This window comes from Lipotes vexillifer, unplaced genomic scaffold (assembly GCF_000442215.2).
Source record: "Lipotes vexillifer unplaced genomic scaffold, Lipotes_vexillifer_v1.1 scaffold257, whole genome shotgun sequence".
Classification (NCBI taxonomy): domain Eukaryota; kingdom Metazoa; phylum Chordata; class Mammalia; order Artiodactyla; family Lipotidae; genus Lipotes; species Lipotes vexillifer.
Genome location: NW_006778935.1, coordinates 246,597 through 262,359, shown reverse-complemented (window position 1 = coordinate 262,359; position 15,763 = coordinate 246,597). Strand labels below are relative to the sequence as shown.

Here is a 15,763-nt window from a genome sequence, read left to right as displayed (position 1 = left end):
AGCAATCACTCTCTGGAAAAGTCAAGAAGGAGCTCTGGTCACCCCTGGAATGACTGAGGTCAGGGATGGTGAATATACCACATCATACCACCCTCGCCTCCTTGCCCAAAGCAGAAAGTGCTAATAGATGAATACACTCTTTTGTGTAAGATCCTGATGATAATGAGAGTGTTGGATACATAGAAGGTGTTTGAAAAAGATTCGTTGATTGGACCTCCAGCTCCTTCTTAACACAGAGTCCCAGGAAGTCTCTTCCACTCTACCAGGAAGTACATGGAATGACATTTACATGCCCACTCCAAGGATCCAGATTTGCTCTAAAATAATGGTTGCTGGCTACATGTGGCTATTTAATTAAAATCAATAGAAATTAAAAGTTAAAATAAAAAATCCCATTCCTTACTCATATTAGTCACATGTTAGGTATTTAAGAGTCACCACGTTGGACAAGATATAGAATAGTTATAGAACATATAGAATATTTCCACCATCGCAGAATGTTCTATCGAGTGGCACTGTTCTAGCTGAATTCATTGCTCCCACGTGGTCCATTCATTCATTTGTTTAGTGCACAGATTAATATTTAAGCAATCATTATGTGCTAGGCACCATTTCAGGTGCTGTGGGAAGGTCCAGCAATAATCATAATGGATGGTATTTCTGTTGTCCTGGAGTTGACATTCTAGAGAAGGAGACGGATGATAAACAAGAAAATTAATAAATATACAGTATGTGGTCCAGTAGTAATAGGTGATATGAAGAAAAATAAAGCAGAACAAGGGTGTTGAGAGTAACAAGGTGCCATCTTGCATGGGATGGCCAAGGAAGGCCTTTCTGAGAGGTGTAACATGAGCAGAAACCTGGCTGAAGTGCGGGAGCAAGCCCTGTGACTGTCGGGGGCAGGGGTAGTCCAGAGAGCACAGCACACGCAGGATTCTGAGGCACACACAGGCTTGAGGAACAGCCTGGAGGCTCTCCTGGTGCAGAGAGGAGGCAGTTTGGAAAGACAGAGAGAGAAGTGGTGAGGGGGCAGATCATACAGACCATGGCAAGGATGCTGGCTGTTGCTGAGGGAGGTGGGAGCCACTGGAGGTTGCTAAACAAAGGACAGTGACATGAACTTGACTCTCTGGATGCTAGAGAAGAGGCTTTGGTGGCAAGAGTGGAAACAGGGATGCCAGTTAGCTTACTGCAGTCAATATGGGCAGAGATGAGGGTGGGTGCTGTAGATGCGGTGAGAAATGGGATCCAGAGTAGGGTCTGAAGATGGAGCTGATCCAATTCTCTGATGGACTGAATATGAAGGAGAAGAACCAAAGACGACTCCCAGGATATTATCCTGAGGAGCAAGCCACTTCATCATATGAGGAGCATAGGGGCAGGAGCAGGCTTCTCGGCTGTGAATCAGCCTCCAAGATGGCTCCCAGTGATTCCTGCCTCCTGACATGAATGTGTAGTCTCCTCCCCCATTGTATCAGGTTGACCTGTGAGCAAAAGAATATGGCAGAAGTAATAGTAAGTGTCCTCTGAGGCCAAAAAAAGACATTGTGGCTTCTCTGCCTGCTCTCTTGGATTGCTTGCTCTGGCTTTCTCCAGCTGCCATGTCGTGAGGACACTCCAAACCCTACAGAGAGGTCCTCCTGCCGAGAGCCAGCTAGAACCTGAAGCCTGCCACCAACAGCCATGTGCTGTTGGAGGTGATCCTCTGGCCCCAGTCAAGCCTTCAGATGATTGCAGTCCTGCTGACCTCTTGACTGCAACCTCATGACAGACTCAAGGTCAGAATCACCTAGTTAAGCTAGCCATGGAAACCCACAGAAACTGTGTGAGGTAATAAATGTTCATTGTTGTTTTAAGCCATTAAGTTTGGGGATGATTTGTTACACAGCAATAGATAACTAAAACATAGGGTGAAACCCAGAGTTCCATCATGGCCACATTAAGTTTGAGAGAGCTATTAAGCATCCAAGCGGAGATGCCGCTTAGGTGACTTAGACATGACTCCAGTCCACGGGAAAGCTGACGTTAAAGACATGAATCTGAGAGTCATCAGTATTTAGCTGGTGTTAAAAGCCATGGTGTTGAATGTGTAAGAGAAAATCCAAGGACTACAACATCTAGAGACTAAAAAGAGGAGAAGGAACTTGCAAAAAGGAGCAGAGAAGGAGTGGCCCGTGATGTAGGAAAGAAACCAAGGGACTAGGATGTCCTGGAGCCCAGGAAGGAAAGTATTTCAAGAAGGAAGGAGTGATGAACCACATCAAATGCCACGGAGAAGTGAAGTTGGATGTGGCATGTTGCTCGTTGCATCTGGCAACATGGTGGTCATCTGGCAGAAGGAAGGTGTCTGAACCTCTGGCCCCTTGCACAGCATGGACAGATGCCTCTTCAACAAGTCAGGGAGCAAGATCTGCACACAGCAGCCTCCTGAAAATTGCCATGGTACCATTCTCAGTTATGCACTGTCCATTGGCTCCCAGATCACACTGCTGGCCTCCTGTACTGCTGCACTCAGACAGTCTAGCATCAGCCAGCAGGGGCCCGGGTCATGCTAAGCCAGGGCCCTGGCCTGATTGCAGAGCAGAGAGAACATATTTGAAGGACATATTGAGGGCTGAATATTGATTCTAATGACTTGAGTCAAATCATTCAGCCTCTCTCAACCTCAGTTTCCTCATCTGTAAAATGAGGGTCATCACACCTCCCTCATGGGGTTTTTATGAGGCTTACCTGGGGGAATCCTAGAGCAGCCTGGTGTTTAAGAAAAGACTTTGGACTCGAAAAATTCTTCTGCCATTTACAAGTTGTACGACATTGGGCAAGTTATTTCAACTCCTGTGCTTCAGTTTTCTCACTGGTAAAATGAGAGCAATAATAATAATACCTACCAAATGATAATAATACCTATCTCCCAAATGATAATAATACCTATCTCCTTAGGTCACTGTGAACTCTAAAGAACTGAATACAAATCAAAGGATTTGAACAGTGACTGTTCCATACAGTCTGTTAATTCATTCTGGGTAGTGTTATTATTATATAAAGTGCTTAGCACAGTAGCAGGAATATAAAAGAAAATAATAAATAGTAACTACAGTGGTAATAAGACTAGTGAGCATTTACTGAATATGTACAATGTACTGGTAGCATATATACTCCCATACATTAACCTTCTAAAACAATCAAAGTGTCCCTGATTATAATATATTCAGCACTGTTGTATTATAATTAAAATGCTATATTTGACATCAAGCTGATTTTTGTCTAAGGCCCTGGATTTGTGCCATACACAAGGAAAACTGGCATGTGTATGTGCTGGGCTGGGGGGGAGACAAATGTCAGTGTAAATTAAATAATTCAATTCTTCCTTTAAATTAAGCCAGATTAGCCAAGCCCAGTCTAGTCACAAGGCCAGTGTGTGAGGGCAAGCGGGGTCTGTGACTTTTACTTTTGAAAGTGTGTCCTGGGAGCCGCCACATGCCATCATCTCCTGGTGTCCTCCTGGGAGGATCTCCTCCTGTAGTTTAAGTGAAACTGAATTCATTCTTCACAAACATGTATAACTGGTCTCTGAAGAAATGTCAGAAATAAAAGGCTGTTTCCTGTAGGAATCACATCCGGACACTGCTCTTCCTTATCAGAGTCTACTCTTCATGGCTGGCATGAGGCATCAAGAAAAGGATGCTGGGGTTTCCCTGGTGGCGCAGTGGTTGAGAGTCCGCCTGCCTATGCAGGGGACGCGGGTTCGTGTCCCAGTCTGGGAAGATCCCACATGCCACGGAGGGGCTGGGCCCGTAAGCCATGGCCGCTGAGCCTGCACGTCCGGAGCCTGTGCTCCGCAACGGGAGAGGCCACAACAGTGAGAGGCCCACGTACCGCAAAAAAAAATAAAAAAAGTAAAGGATGCTTGCACCCGGCCTTACATTTAGGTCTTTAATCCATTTGGAGTTTATTTTTGTGTATGGTGTTAGAGAATGTTCTAATTTCACTCTTTTACATGTAGCTGTCCAGTTTTCCCAGCACCACTTATTGAAGAGGCTGTCTTTTCTCCATTGTCTATTCTTTTGCCTCCTTTGTCTTGTAAATCAATATAAAATAAAATAAAAATTAAATTAAAAAATAATTAATTAAAAAAAAAAAGAAAAAGAAAGCAAAGGACGCTTGTCTGCACAAATGGGACAATTTCCAGTCAGACAGAATGCAGAGTTGTTCAGTGCTAGCTAAACGTCTTTGAAACTAGGTCTTGGAGATAAAACGGTGCCATTGCCTTTCATGGCTGCTGGGAAGAGGTGCAGACTCTTAAAAAAGCAATGGATGAGGAGCAAACACTATCACAGGAGACAGTTTTTGGAACAAGACTCAAGGGATACCAGTCAAAGGACAATGGACTTTTGGCTCCAGTGAGAGAATGCATGGTCCTCCTTCCAGACTCCATCCCCTCAAAGAGATGATGGTGGACAAATAGCTGGCTTTGGGAAGGATAAATTCATAGGTGACTTTGTTCTGGCCACCATCTTGCAGAACCGTGGCTCTCAGCTGGGTTTTGATGACCCAAGGGTTCCATGATGGTGACTATCGCTGGCCCACACGTTGGTGGCTGGCCTCACGATTTTTTACTCTAAGAGTCAAGCAGAAGGCAGTTAATCCCACTGTATTGATAAAGCTGAGGCTCTGGGAGGTGAAACTGCTCCCAAGCAATCCAAGGCCAACTGCCCCACACCTCCAAGAAGATTACACAACCCGATTCTTCGGCTCCTGTCAGGCCTTCACCTCCAGTGGGGGGGTATCCATATCCCAGCTGCTGGACACACTGGCATCACAGGCCTGTTTTCTTGCCTACTTTGGCATTTCTTCCACTAGTTGTCACCTCCCTGGCCTACGTAATCAAGGGTGGACATTCTCTCTGATAAAAAGTAGGGGTGTTTTACTGGGAGCAAAGTCGGGGCCCCTTTCATTAACCAACTGCTCTGTTAGAAGCTTGTCTCACAGAAGTAACTCACACTGATGTTAATAATGATACTTGACATTTGCTGAGTGCTTCCCACGTGCCAGGGACTGTTCCAAGCATTTCATGTACATGGTTACATTTAAATCCCAAGTTACACAGTGAGATAAAGTCCTGTAATTGTTCCATTTTACAGAAAAAGAAACTGAGGCACCACGGGTTTAAGTAGTCACGCAAAGGTCTCGAAGCTCCAAAGAAGTTCAAATCCAGACAGTGTCACTTTAGAACATGGGTCCATGATACCGTCTCAGAGCTATCTTTTAATGATGAACAGGTAGGCAGGGTCAGGACAGAGGTGGGCACAGTGTAGAGTGACTGCTATGGAGCTAAAGCCTGATTAGGGTGTTTCACTGGGGGCCCAGATGTCTGAGCAGCCTGAGGCCAAATGAAAGAACTGGGCCAGAAAATGATGGATGATAATGCCTGGGGGAGGAGGGTGAAAAGAAAAATTAAGTGTGTGTGTGTGTGTGTGTGTGTGTGTGTGTGTGTGTGTGTGGTGGGGGGGCTTGGCTTGGCTTACAGAAATCAGCTCAAAATATACAAAAAAAAGGAATAATCATCACAGCAAAATGAGTTGCTCACATATACATAATTCACTGCTTTCATTTTTACTTTGGCCAGAGCAGAATTTTGTGTTCAGCTGCAATGTCCAAACTTTCTTCTGTGTGTTTGTTCAAGAAAGAAAGCCCAAGCTTTCTTCTATAACATGGCCTCCTGGCCCTTTTCCATGGCTCTTAAACTGTTATAATTATTTAATTGTTCTACTCTAAATCATCTTTTCCATAATATCTTATAATTATAAATGGGTGAAACAAAAATGATGAATTTGTCCATACATACTGTTTTGTACATATATACACGTTTGTGTCTGTAAGAGAGACTTGCAGAAGGGTGAAGCTTGAACTGGGCTACCTTTTCTACAACCTGATTTACAAATATATTCTAGAACAAAAGGAGTACATTTGGAGTCCCCGTGGGCAGGACTGTAGCATCTTAAGAGGGATGTAGGATTTTATCATCTAGTGAAACCACAATGTGGTGAAATTGGACCAGGGAGAGGTATAGATATTTAATAAGTGAATCCAATGTGCCTCCCACCATCCGTGCCCCAAACCATTTCCAAAAGATCTATGCATATAGTTTACCTTCTAAGACCTTATTGCAAGGGCATAGGGAGCAGGGATGGAAAGCCACAAGGCAGGAGAGAAAACAATAAAGAGACACCAGAAAGGCTTCCCCCACTCCTCTAAAGAGAACAGTCCTGTGATTTTTGTGGAAAAATATCAATAGTTTCATACAAGTGAGACCATGGCCTGCATACTTTTAAGGGTGATCTCCATATGGCAAGATGTAATAAGAGGAGAACAGATTTATTTGTAAATTATTACCCAGGCTGATATCACCAGACTGCCAAACTGCTTAGTTGATGTCACAGGACCACTAATTGTCATTGGAAATCAGATACTTTCTCAGAAGGAATTCTCGCTACAGGAATCTTTAAAAATACTGAAAAGACATAGAAACAGTCTTAGTTTCCTTCCTCTAAAATGGTTAATGACATATATTCATTTTTTAGTTTCCCAATGCCTTTTAGAATTCAATATAAATTAAATCTTAAAGAAACAGGCTTTTTCATGTCTCTATTCAAACCCAATCAAAAAATAAGAAGGACCAAAAAAAACCAAAAAGGCAGTATTATATGGGAATAAATAACCCTCAGTTAACAACTCAGCCAGATTCCCCTTCCACAATGAGCACATCTCCAAGGATAGGGCCAGTCACAGGCTTGTGATGTATCAAAATTATAAATAATTATAGCAATGAATTCATTTAATCAATCAATTTCACCAGTGGTGTGCTGGGGTGGACAGGGCATAAAACTCCACACAGCTATCAATTACTCTGATTAAAGCTGGCTGCCAGCCAGAATTCCCCTGATCCATGTTAGTTAAATGCACATTAATCTGAATTTGGCAGTGTAATCAAGGACCTAACTGAACTGTGAAATTGAATTCTGCAGTAGAACATCATTTGACCATTTTATGCCAAGGCTAGAAAAAAAGGCTAGGTGGGGGGAGGGAGAGAGAAAGAAAAGAAAGAAAAAAACCCTGCGGCAGCATCTATTTGTCACTGTGGCCTTCCATGCTGGTGACAGGGAGGCTGCGGCTGGATTGTGCTGGATGTGTGTGTGTGCGTGTGTGTGTGCACGGGCAGGCGTGTTGTAAGTCTGTGTCCACAGAATGGGGACTGCGGAAGTTTCCATGAAGGATGGTGTCTCTCTATCCACTCCTTGCAGTTATAGGGGATGGGAAGGCAGCTGGTTCCAGTGCCTGAGTGTGATGCTCCAATACACCTTTCAAAGCACAATAAAGCAGACACTGCTCATCCCCCAAATGAGAAAAAGCCAGACTGCGTGCTGCTTGTTCTCCACAAATCAAATGCAGGATAAAAGTGAATCATAAGGCTCTGAGCAAGAAAAGGACATCTTAAATTGTCCTTACTTGACTCAGAGGGAAAGGTAACAGGACTAGGCTTGGCTTGGGGAAAGAAAAACGTCTGCTTGTAAGGATTCGGGAGAGAATCAGTACCCAGCTTTCTCTGTAGGGACATTTTAGAGATTGATAATTAGGGGAAGGGGATTCATTAAATCCTGTGACCTGCATCCCTCCTGTTATGCTCTGCAATCCCACAGCAGGAACGCCACTGATGGCGGCCGGTCCCCACCTGCCTGGCCTGTGGCGGATGGGCTCCTGTGTCTCCATCCATGACTTTCCAGCCTCCACTTCCACTGAAGTGACTGCTGACACAAGAGCTCCGATTACAGGATGGTAGGGAGTTGTTCCACCTCCAATGGCATCTTAATAAACAATAGCTACTGTCCCTGCTTGAGGCAAAACCATGCTCATTTTCCTCCGAATTACTTATGTTCATTTACAAAATGGAGTGGCCCTGTTTCAGAGCCTATTATATTGGCCGGATGACAAAGAGACACCACACACTTTGAGCTGGCACTCAATTTCGGTGAAAGAGGCACACATATCACAGCAGGCAGCAGCAGTCAAGAGCAGGGCCCAGTAGAACCTCAGGGATCAAGGTGTCTCCTTAAGGTGCTGGTGCAAGGAACTTGGGAAGGAGGTTCAGTTCTGGATGATCAGACACTTGCTGGGTTTCCAAACTGCATGTAGCAGAAAGCCATTCACCATATTTAGCATTTTTGCAGGAAAATCTCCCACACCGTGAGGCTGGATTCCTATTTAGGCATGTAGGAATTTACACCTTATGACACGAAGTTTGAAGAGTCGTGTACTTCTCTGCCTTACATAACGGATGGCAAATGCACACGGAGAGCTCTGACAAGTGGCTCATGACCCTACAAAGAGGCAAACCCTAGTTACTTGAAAAAATGAATCAATCTCCCATCAGCAGGCTCAAGGGGACAGGGTATTTTGGGCTCTTCCTCCACGTCCGAATCAGTATATCCAATTAACCCCCCACCATTGCTACTCCAAACTAAGGATGCATCCTCTATTCAAGAGCAGATTACTCTGCACCGAGCTGATCTCCCTGTGCTATGCGGCTGCTTCCCACTAGCTATCTATTTTACGTTTGGTAGTGTATATATGTCCATGCCGCTTTGTGACCACCTAGAGAGGTGGGATAGGGAGGGTGGGAGGGAGGGAGACACAAGAGGGAAGAGATATGGGAACATATGTATATGTATAACTGATTCCCTTTGTTATAAAGCAGAAACTAACACACCATTGTAAAGCAATTACACTCCAATAAAGATGTTAAAAAAAAAAGGTAATATGGAATGTGGGGGTATAGATAAACATGACAGCCATCAGTTGGTAAATATTAAAGCTGGATGAGTTCATGGGTATACAAGGAACACTCACAGTATTTTGTATACTTTTGTATATGTTTAAAATTTGTGATAATTGTTTAAAAACAAGATGACACTGTAGAAAACAGTTTGGCAGTTTCTCAAAGGTTAAACATAGAGCTACCATATGATCCAACAACTCTGCTGCTACCTACACTGCACATCTAAAAGAACTGAAAGCAGGGATTTGAACAAATATTTGTACACCAATGATCATAGCAGCATGATTTACAATAGCTACAAGGTGGAAACAACCCAAGTGTCAATCAACCGATGAATAACAAAATATGGTATATACACACAGTGGGATTTATTAAGCCAAAAAAGGAATGGCATTTTGTTACATGCTATAACATGGATGAACCTTGAAAACACTAAGTTTAGTGAAATAAGCCAGACATAGAAGGATAAATATTGTAGATTCCACGTACACGAGGTACCTAGAATAGGCAAATTCATAGAGACAGAAAATAGAATAGAGCTTACTAAGGGCTGGTGGGAGGGAAAATGGGGTTGTTACTGTTTGATGTTTACAGAGTTTTTGTTGAGGATGATGAAAAAGTTTTGGTTATAGACAGTGATGATGGTTATACAACAATGTGACTGTATTTAATGCCACTGAACTGCATATTTATAAATGGTTAAAATAAATATGATTTATGTATATTTTACCACAATAAAAAAAAAAGAGCAGATTACTCTGACCCGTGATCTGTCACCGCCTGCAGGGACATGGTGGGGGGAAGGGGGCTGCACCTTTAGGGATTAGTTTACTGCTGTAGAATATGGTTCAAATGTGTCAGGGCCTCTAAGAGCACTGGGACAGACAATGCCAGGTTAGATTCATTTTGTTTTTAATTTGGTAACGGGAAAACCCACTTATAATGACCAAAATACAATTTACTTTGAACCACAAGAACGTTCATGGGAAGAGGAGTTCGTTCATAGGCAAATAATGCCTAAAGTCTCCATGAGAAGGGACAGATGTGAGAGATGTTGCTCTGAACCACCTCTTTGATGTTTTATGAGCCTTAATGAACATCTTGTGGGAGCCCATGTGTAAAGGAAGAAAAATCTATAGGCGATACTATCCATTGTTATATTAAGCACTTTTCTCTCTCCCCCTACCCCCCTCTCAGATTTTGGACACAGCCCATCAGATTTCAACAGCCTCGTCATTTCACTACCCATCAGGCCCTAAAGTGTCTCTGAAAAGTGTTCTGCTGGGATCCTTAGTAGATTAGGAGCTACAGTTTTGTTCCTGGAGCCTTGGTTGAATCTGGGTGTGAAAAGTACCACAAAGAATGGTGAGGCATTAAACTATTGATTCAGGAAGGCTGAGCACACTGGTTCAATTGCTTTTTCCTTCTAGGGAAAACAAAGTGAAGCCAAGCAGTGAAAAATCATTGCACTGGTGACCCCAGAAGGAAAGTCTAGGGAACCATGCCACTGTTTTTCTTGCATCCTCTCTCTTCACTCAGAAACCCTGAATATGCTAGCTATTTGGGATGACCCAGCTTTGGTCACTTTTTTGTTTGTTACAACAAACAATATCTTTTGTTTGTTACAAGTGAGGGAGGGGTACTATTGGCATTTGGTGAGTAGAGGTCAGGGATGCTGTTAAATATCCTACAGTGCATGGGATGCCCCACAACAATTACCAGTCCCAAAATGTCAATAGTGTCAAGGTTGAGAAATCCAGCTCTAGAATGGAACAGGATGACACAAACCAAGGGGACTTTATTGCTGCAGGTGTTAGAAGGGGCTTGTAAGGAGCCAGGTTAAGGCGTGGCACCACAGAAGCTATTCCTGTGCCATTGGGGATGTAGCCAATGTCCGGCTGAAGGGGTTGAGCCCAGAAAGCTGGGTCCCAGCTCTGCTCTGAGCAGACTGACTGGGCTGTTTCCTGAGCCTCTCAAAGCTCTGATGTCCTCATCTGTTCAAAGGGGGCAAGAATTTACAGGACTGTGAGGCTCAACAAGGCAACACACAGATCTGGCAACCAGCCAGTGTTTAGTGAACTGGCAGATCTGGGATGATGCTGGGGGCTTCTTGGCAGTTGGAGCCAGAGCAAGGGATGGATGTGCCGGGCCAGCACCAGACACCCAAGCCAACAGCCCCCTCGTCCCTGGAAAGCATGGGCATGAGCAAAAGCAAATGCATTGGAACAGGGTCTCCAGCCATTTTCCCTCCCTATAAGGCAGCCTTGTCTGCAGGGGAGAGTGGAAAGCAGTCTCTCTCCATATCTGTTTTGGTAGTTCTGTGATCTGAATGGTGCTATATGGATATGGTTTGGGCTTTATCTTTCTCCCAAGGTTTCATCTGCTCAGCCCCAGCAAAAAAACATTTAAAAGTAAAGAGATGGATGCCAATATCTACAGATTTCATAACATCCTTTATTCCTGTCACACTAATGGGAAAGGTAGGTAGTTAACACTGGAGGAGTTTTTTACTGTGGGTTAACATTTGTGAATTTTTTTTTTTTAATTTAAGCCAAAATGTAAAGCTGGTGTCACACACACACACACACACACACACACACACACACACACACACACACCCCTCCTCATTTTTGCTCTATCTGGAAACTTACTCAAGTTTCATGCTTTCTCTTATTATTGGAGATGTGAACATTACCCACCAGATTCTAGAATTTTCCATGAGCCAAAGCCAAATTATCTGAGTCATGATTGCTATTTCTTCTCTCAGCAGGAAATCCAAATGTGATTGGTAGATTTTTAAGAGTCTAGTTCTAAGGACACAGGCACCTAAGTCTTTTTAGAGAGATGTTATATTTTTAATCAAGTAAATGTTTTAATTACTAACAGGCCTCCTACCTCCTACTCTCCCACAAGACCTGCTCAGGAATTTCTCACAGGTCTCCTATGAAACATGGAGCAGCAGCTTACTCCTTTGGAGTTCTGATTATAAGGACTGAAAAACACTTGGTAGGAACTGTTATGTGTTTTTTTTTTCTTTTTTTTTTCTGAGCCACAATAGTAGCCAAATAGCCAAATATAAAGCAGGTCTGCTTTGCCTTATATTTGGAAGTCTGCAAGAAGAGGGAATCAGTGAAGAATTAAGCAATCTATCCCCTCCCTCCCTCATTCCTCCCATCCTCTTCTTATTCCTCCACTTAACCTAAAGTTTTGGTGGACACTGGGACCTCTCATGGGTTTTATTGGCAAATGCAGTTGAACCCCTAAAACTACCAATATAATAGGAAAAATACTGAACTGGGAGAAACTGCAACCTAGATTCTTGTTCTTGTTCTTCTTTTGCAACCAACCAACTGTGAAACCTTAAGTGTGACATGTGACTTTCTGGACCTCACTTTCCCCTGCTGTGAAATGAGTAGGCAAGGGATGCTGGTGGTTATATTAAATCTCAAATGCCTCTAGGGATTAGGCTAATGGGAAAAATTAATGAAGTGGGCTGGGCAGAGCCTGTCCCTTGTAATGGGGCAGCTTTTACCTCTAGCCAATTCTATTTCCAATGCTATGTGAAAATGTGGGCCCAGGGATAACAGGTTGTCCCATTTTTCATAAGAGAAATCTGAGACCCAAAAGCTGAGAATTCTAAGTGAAATATCTTGATTTTTCAGATGTTGAAAATGACTATTGGGTGACTAAACATGTCAATGGGCCAAATACAGCTCCATGACTGAAAGGTTAAAGCCTCTGGACACAATTTTCTCGATGACCATGACCTAAAACAGCTCCCAACAATAAGCATTCAAATATACCATACACACAAAATCATATTTGACCCTGAATAGCCAAAGCAATCCTGAGAAAAAAAGAACAAAACTGGAGGGATCTCATTTCCTGATTGCAAACTATATTACAAAGTTATAGTAATCAAAACAGTATAGTTTTGGCACAAAAACACACTTAGATCAGTGGAACAGAATAGAGAGCCCAGAAATAAACCACACATATATGGTCAATTAATTTTTGACAGAGGAGACAAGAATATATAATGGGGAAAGGATAGTCTCTCCAATAAATAGTTCTGGGAAAAGTGAATAGCCATGTGTAAAAGAATGAAACTGGACCCCTATCTTAAACCATACACAAAAATCAACTCAAATGGATTAAAGACTTGAATACAAGACCTGAAACCATAAAGTTCCTAGAAGAAAACATAGGAGTAAGCTGTTTGACATTGTTCTTGGCAATGGTCTGTTTTTTAGACTTGGCATTAAAAGCAAAGGCAACAAAAGCAAAAATAAACAAGTAGGACTAAATTAAACTAAAAAAACTTCTACTCAGCAAAGAAAACCACCAACAAAATGAAAAGGCAACCTACAGAACAGGTGAAAATACTTGTGAATCACATATTTGACAAGGAGTAAATATCCAAAGTATACTGGGAAATAATAGTGAGGAATTCAGTAGTAAAAAAACGTCATATTATCTAATTTAAAAATGAGCAAAAGACCTGAATAGACATTTTTTCTGAAGAAAACATACAAATGGCCAACAGGTATATAAAAAGGTGCTCAACATCACTAATCATCCGGAAAATGCAAACCAAAACCACAGTGAGATACCACCTCACACCTGTTAGGATAGCTATTATTAAATAGGTAAGAGATAACAAATTCTGGCAAAGATGTGGAGAAAAGAGAACCCTTGTACACTGTTGATGGGAATGTACACTGGTACAGCCACAATGGAAAACAGTAAGGAAGTTTCTCAAGAAATTAAAAATAGAATTACTACATGATCCGGAAATCCCACTTCTGGGTATATATCCAAAGGAAACAAAATCATTATCTGAAAGAGATATCTGTACTCCCATGCCCATTGCAGCATGATTAGCATAGATATGGTATGGAAACAGCCTATGTGTCCATCAACGAATGAATGGATAAGAAAATGTGAATCAAATAAAAAAATAATAATAAATAAATAAATAAATAAATAAATATATATATATATATATATATATATATATATATAAAGGAATATTACTCAGCCTTAAAAGAGAATGAAATCCTGTCATTTGTAATAACATTGAAGAAGCTGAAGGGCTTCATGGTAAGTGAAATAAGCTAGATAGAGAATGGCAAATACTATAAATGGCATCATTTGTATGTGGAATCTTAAAAAACAAAGGAAGAAGTCAAACTCATAGAAGCAGAGAGTAGAAAAGTGGTTGCCAGGGTCTAGGAGATGGGGAAAAGGAAGAAGTTGGTTAAAGGTTACAAACTTTCAGCTATAAGGTCTGAGGATGAATGTATAACATGGTGACTCTAGTTGATAACATGATATTGTAGAAATCTGCTGAGCAAGTAGAACCTAAATGTTCTCACACATAAACAAAAAAGGTAAACATGTGAGGTGATGAATGTCTTAACTCAGTGAGGGAAATCCTTTCATAATGTATATCAGTTCATCATCTTGTACACTTTAAATATCTTATAATTTTGTCAATTATACCTCAGTTAAGCTGAAAAAAATCACATTCTTTATTCCTAAAGTAACCACTGATGTTCAAAAACCAGAGAATGTAACTAGATTCAGCTACAGAATGTATTAATTTGCTTAGCTCACTCTAGAACTATGAAGATATTCCTTTGGTTGAGTGATGTGCACAGTAAATCAAATAAATGATCTCATGCATCATGACACATGCATATGGCTTCTTATAACTTTGTCTTTTGGTTAGTTAGACAGACTTCTTTCCAACCATTGCCCCGGCAAGAACACAGGAAGAAAAGGCAGCCATGATATCCTGATCATGGGGATTCAAATAAATAATACAGTGAGATGGAAAACATTCTCAATGTTTAAATTTTAACTGGCAGTACATATTTCGGGTCTTTATTTCCTCAAGGTTTATTTTTAAGTTTATATATAGGGAACTAAAGTGATAACTTTTTTGCTTTTTCTAAAGTATGGCTTAGTATGACTAAGTATGGCTTAGTCGCTCCCAGCATGTCCCTAAAAGACTTCAACATCTTAGATTGGGTTTATGAGAAATAATGAGCAAAGGAAAAATACTGGGTATTGACAGTCAGTCAAACAGATGATGCAGGCAGGCTTGCCTTCCAGGGTTTGCTATGCAGCCCATCAAGCAGCTGAAGGGACAGTATTCGGTGAAAGGTCCACAATCACGCTTCAAGAAGTCAAGTCTCCCTCAACTGGTCTGAGACCTCTGAAATCTAGAGCCTACTGCCAGACGTCCCATTTTCACTTTGCTGTACAGGGGAGGCAGTGAAAACATTTCTAAGTTACTCCGGAAAAATAACCCCCTGGCACAGTTTCCAAGGCATTTTTGCAAAGTCAGTAACTCCTCCAACAGCCGTTCCCAAACTCTGGGATATCACGGACCAGATACATTTCAAAGCAAATTTGCTGCAGCTAACATTAGAAAGAAAAATTATCAAGAGAGGAATTACAGTAAGACAAAAATAAAAAATAAAAAGAACACGAAAGAAGGCCCAGCAACCAGATTCCATCTATTATCCCAAAGTTTCATATGAAAAAACAATGACATTTGAAATACTAAACTAGTAGAAAGAACATACTCTCAAAATGCAGGACCATCTCTTGAGTTGAACACAATTAACTTTATTAAAAACTTACCACGCTATCCTGACGTTTTCCCCCTGTCCACAGTTCCACGTAACCATTACCGGAATGCGCGAACCACTGTTATTCTACCTAGTGGTCTACAACTGTATACTCCTTAACACAGGACTTAGTGCCATGTGAGCACATAACATTTATCATTAGTATATCAGAATATCTTTCAAATACATAATTTTTTTGGCTTTTAACCAGAAACCTTGTAGGAGCTCCTAAAAGGCTTTGATTTTAATGAATAAATGTGCCTTGCCCTAAATTCTCTGCCCTTGGGGC

The 15,763-nt window shown here is 41.7% G+C and overlaps 1 protein-coding gene across 2 annotated transcripts in view; it reads right to left on the bottom strand.

The window, feature by feature from the left end:
- The window catches only part of PAK5 (p21 (RAC1) activated kinase 5), a 183,728-nt gene that overhangs the window by 34,171 nt on the left and 133,794 nt on the right, over nt 1-15,763 (bottom strand). The window lies entirely within an intron of this gene.